Source organism: Monodelphis domestica, chromosome 4, assembly GCF_027887165.1.
Source record: "Monodelphis domestica isolate mMonDom1 chromosome 4, mMonDom1.pri, whole genome shotgun sequence".
Lineage (NCBI taxonomy): Eukaryota > Metazoa > Chordata > Mammalia > Didelphimorphia > Didelphidae > Monodelphis > Monodelphis domestica.
Genome location: NC_077230.1, coordinates 419,488,072 through 419,492,104, shown reverse-complemented (window position 1 = coordinate 419,492,104; position 4,033 = coordinate 419,488,072). Strand labels below are relative to the sequence as shown.

The 4,033-nt window shown below is 42.1% G+C and overlaps 1 protein-coding gene across 1 annotated transcript in view; it reads left to right on the top strand.

Annotated features, from left to right (window-relative positions):
* Nucleotides 1–2,895: 2,895 nt before the first annotated feature.
* Nucleotides 2,896–4,033, top strand: part of LOC100018958 (cytochrome P450 2B6-like) — a 22,180-nt gene continuing 21,042 nt past the window's right edge. Inside the window, exon 1 of the mRNA XM_056796225.1 lies at nucleotides 2,896–3,011. The gene's annotated coding sequence lies outside the window, so the exon portion shown is untranslated. The remainder of the gene's footprint in view (nucleotides 3,012–4,033) is intronic.

Genomic DNA, 4,033 nt, shown 5'->3' with positions numbered 1-4,033 from the left:
AAACAACTTGGAAAGAATTGAAAAGAAAATTTGGAAAGAAAGATAATGAACCATAAAATGAATAAAACCAAGAGACATTACACATAGCTATAAAATTAATAGTGAAAGAATAAGTTGTGGATGTTCCCTCCTGAGAGTGAAATGAAAAGGAAAACATGAAAGACTTAATTTTGTATGAACATGTTGGTTTCCCAGATAATACCTTCTGTGATGCAGAGAGAGTGGGGAGAGGTTGGGACATTTGTGAATAAAATCCATTAAGAAAGAAACTTCATTGCAGGTAAGGTAAAATTTAATCTTTAGATATTCATATTTAAAGATCACCACAATCTGTTTCCAACCTCTCATTCCAGGATGGCTATTCAATACTCCCCTATTGTACTTGGTCTGTTAGCTTAGCTGGCAAGTCTAATTTTCTTCTTCCATGTGTTGCCCAGGCGGTTTCTCCCTAATCCTTCATGCCTGGACTACTTTCTTTTCTTACTTCTGACCCTTAAAACTCCCAATTTCCTTCAATCCACTTTCAAAGTGTCACTTCCTTCAAGGGTCCATTACTGACTCCTTCAGTTGTTAAGTGTCCCCACCAAATGATTCTTTTTCATTTTTGTATATGTCTTGTGTCTATTTTCTGGTTCCCTTTTGTCCTCATAGCTCTAGAGCTCAGCATAGCATATGACACAAATGATGCTTAATAAATGTTTACGTATAAAACATTCTTTTTGCTTTTCTTTACTTTGCCCTGGCTCAGTTAATACAAGTCTGCTGAATTTTTTTCTGATTCCTCCACATTCATTGTTCTTTATGGCATAATCATATTCCATTTTATTCATATACAATTTCCCTAATCAGTGGACAGCTGCTTTCAGGTTCTGGCTGCTACAAAAAGTGTTGCTAGAAATAGTTTTGTCCTTGTGCCTTTCCCTTTGTCCTTAACCTTCTTGGGAATTAGAGTGACCCAGCAGAGGGATTACTGGGTAGAGCATATACACCATTTAGTGCTTTTTAAAAATACAGTTTCCAAGTGATTTTCCAGGACAATAGGACCAATTCACAGTTCAGCTCCTAGGACAATAATGTGCCGGGCCCCTTACTAAAGAGAAGAAATCATAGCCTAGATACAAGTTTGTAAGAAACTGAAAGAGAGAAAGAGAGAGAGAGAGAGAGAGAGAGAGAGAGAGAGAGAGAGAGAGAGAGAGAGAGAGAGAGAGAGAGAGACAGAGACAGAGACAGAGACAGAGACAGAGAGAGAGAGAAAGAGAGAGAGAGAGAGAGAGAGAGAGAGAGAGAGAGAGAGAGAGAGAGAGAGAGAGAGAGAGAGAGAGAGAGAGAGAGATGATGGGGTTTAAGCTAAACCACAGTGGGTTCTGTTCTACTCCTCTCCAAAATTGAGCTGGAAAGAAGTTTTTTTCAGAGTCTGAAGTGGTGGGAAGCCTTTAGTCTTCTCTGGGATCTCCAGGTCCAGTCTAACCCAAGTTTCTTTTTATACATTAGGGAGAGAGGGATGTGGAAGAAATGTCTCCAAGGTTCTGACCTTACAGACTTTGGAGCAGGTCCACTATGTCTCCCAGATGTAGTCAGGGCCAGTCCATGGAGCATACTTGGAGGTGCCCTTCCTGCTACTGATTGACTACATCCATGGGGACTTTAAGACCTGCTTTTGGTCATGTGGTAGTTTCCATAATGGAAGAACTTGGCATTTTTGATATGAAGTGGCAAGCGCTGAGTGATTCCATGGTCTTTTCCCAGTACAATGGCAGGGCTATGGTAGGCTCTGCTCATTTAAAGGAGAGATTGATACCAATTTAACCTTTTGCCTTGCATCCCCTATGTGCCAGGGCATGTGTTCTGTCCTGTGTTGGAGAGGATAACCACCACCAAGACAACTGGCCCTAGCCTGACTGATTTATTAGTAGTCCTGTCCTGGGAGTTATTTAGACAGTGCAAAGCCTAGGTGAAAAGCAAAGTGCTGAATTAAATATCCTATTAATTCTGTGAGGATTAAGTATTAGCATTCCAGCAGATTTTAAGAAAGCTGCATTTTTATTACAAATCTAATCACCAAAAAAAAAAAGAGAGCATTTATATACATGTAACAGAATATAAAAGAAAAAATTCTCTTTGAAATCATTAATCTCTATTTCATACTCCTTGCTTAAAACAACAACACCCTTATCTTCTGTCTTAGAATCAATATTGTGTAATGGCTAGGCAATGGGGGTCAAGTGACTTATCCAGGGTCACACAGCTGGGAAGTGTCTGACGCCAAATTTGAACGCAGGACCTCCCATCTCTAGGCCTGGCTGTCTACCCACTGAATCACCCAGATGCCTCTACTATTTACTTTTTAAAAAGTTTCCCCCTCTCTAAATTGTCTTATGAATCTGTGCTTCCTTCTTAACTTCCGTCTACTCTTTTCGAGGCATCACCCCTCCCCCAGTAGATTGTAGTTATAAATTGTTACTGGATCCTGTTTTAAGTCATTCTTAAGTCATTAAGTCATTTAAGTCATTAAATGCATGTCACAAATCTTAAAGACTTCTAAGCCTTTTGCTAAAATTCCACATGTAAAATGGTTAGCATTTCTTCAGCACGTAGGAATTAATGACTTTTCCCAGATCTGATTTATGCTACACATTAAATACTTTGAAAGCTATAAGTAGATTTGCCCCTGGAACACCAGCATGGGGTTTAATGAGTCAGTGAGTAGGAAAAAGAAAAGAACTAAATTCTTTGCATTAGATGCCAGGCTCCTTCAGGACAGAGCTTCGTTCAAACCTGCCTGCGTATGAAGAAAGCGCTGGGTGCAATCCCCAAGCTCCTCTGGACCTTTTCAAGGTAAGACAGGGAACTGATGCCAATGGAATTGATACTGGGAAGAGGCAGCAGATGGCCACAGAAAGACTGAGCCTGTCATTCACAGCTCTGCTCCCTGAACAGTGTTGCTCTGGACTGGAACTGGTGGCATCATTAGGAGTAGGAGGTCAGACGGCAGAAAGAACTGTCCATATGGGGTAAGAGAGGGGGGATATCGAGGGTATTAGCAGTCCCTTAGGCTCACAGTTGTTTCTTTTGGGGAGTTGGAAGTAGGGAAAGGGCAGAAAACCAGAGTCAGGGACCTCTTTATTCTCTTAAACCTGTCTCAAGTTATCTATCTTCCTTTTCCATACCCTCAAAAGAACGCCAACCTCAAGTTTCACAGCAACCCTTAAGGGGAGATATCTGCAGTACCCAGAAGAAGAGCCCAGGTCTTTGGTTCCTGCCCCAAATCTTCCCTCTAGGCAAGCCTCTTTTCTCTGACTTAATTTCCTCATTTATATAATGAAAGTGGTGGTTTGACAACCTGCAATTGCGCATTCCTGTCTTGTTCTATTTATTTGTTGTGTAATTTCCTGCTATTCTTTTTCTTTTCTTTTCTCTCTTTTTTTTTCTGGCCAATCTTTTTATTGTCTTTGAATCTTTCCCTCTGTGTCTCTGTCATGGCTCAGATTCTGTGTCTTTCGCTGACTTTCTGTTAGTTCTTAATCCCTAAATCCTTATCCTCACCATTGCCTCCTTCCTTCAGCCCATAGACCTTGCTTTGTTGAGAGAGACCATGGGGAGAGCTGGGAAGTTGGAGCGCCTGAGTCTCTCTGCCCGTTGGCAGCATGTGAGTTCCAGGCCAGGAGGAAGACAGAGCCGGAGAGAAAGGAGAATGGCGACAGAGAGACAGGAGATCAAGGAGAGGGTGGAGACTGAGGAAAGGTAGAAGATGAAAGCAATAGAGTGGAAGAAGTCTGAGGAGCAGGTAGTTCTCGGTAGACCCAGAGCCCTGAGAGGCTATTAGGTGGTAGGTCCACCCCAAACCCAATCTGCTCTCCCTGGAGGATCCTCCCAGCTGCAGACTTTCCTCACCTCTAGGTTAATTTGCTTGACTACCTACATAGCTGGCTTCTCACGGGATGAAACTGGGAACTCACTATGGGTAAAAAGCTACCAGGGGCTCTCTTTCTCTCATTTAATTCTGCCTCTGTCTACCCCTCTCTCCCTCTATTTG